This window comes from Aethalodelphis obliquidens, unplaced genomic scaffold (genome assembly GCF_003676395.1).
Source record: "Aethalodelphis obliquidens isolate GAN/ISIS:26980383/991018 unplaced genomic scaffold, ASM367639v1 scaffold551, whole genome shotgun sequence".
Lineage (NCBI taxonomy): Eukaryota > Metazoa > Chordata > Mammalia > Artiodactyla > Delphinidae > Aethalodelphis > Aethalodelphis obliquidens.
In genome coordinates this window covers 2,158-2,954 of record NW_020838463.1, presented here as the reverse complement: position 1 = coordinate 2,954, position 797 = coordinate 2,158, and positions in this window count along the sequence as shown.

The window sequence follows — 797 nt, the reverse complement described above, 5'->3', positions numbered from 1 at the left end:
TGTTTTTTTTTTTTTTTTTTTTTTGCGATACGCGGGCCTCTCACTGTTGTGGCCTCTCCTGTTGCGGAGCACAGGCTCCGGACGCGCAGGCTCAGCGGCCATGGCTCACGGGCCCAGCCGCTCCGCGGCATGTGGGATCTTCCCGGACCAGGGCACGAACCCGCGTCCCCTGCATCGGCAGGCGGACTCTCAACCACTGCACCACCAGGGAAGCCCTCATTGTAGTTTTGATTTGCATTTCTCTAATGATTAATGATGTTGAGCATTCTTTCAAATGTCTGTTGGCAATCTGTATGTCTTCTTTCGAGAAATGTCTATTTAGGTCTTCTGCCCATGTTTGGATTGGGTTGTTTATCTTTTTCATATTGAGCTGCATGAGTTGCTTGTATGTTTTGGACATTAATCCTTTGTCAGTTGCTTCATTTGCAAATATTTTCTCATTCTGAGGGTAGTCTTTTCGTCTTTATGGTTTCCTTTGCTATGCAAAAGCTTTTAAGTTTCAATTGGTCCCATTTGTTTATTTTTGTTTTTATTTCCATTTCTCTAGGAGGTGGGTGAAAAAGGATCTTGCTTTCATTTATGTCACAGAGTGTTCTGCCTATGTTTTCCTCTAAGAGGTTGATGGTGTCTGGCCTTACATTTAGGTCTTCAATCCATTTTGAGTTTATTTTTGTGCGTGGTGTTAGGGAGTGTTCTGATTTCATTCTTTTACATGTAGCTGTCCAGTTTTCCCAGCACCACTTATTGAAGAGGCTGTCTTTTCTCCACTGTATATTCTTGCCTCCTTTATCAAAGAT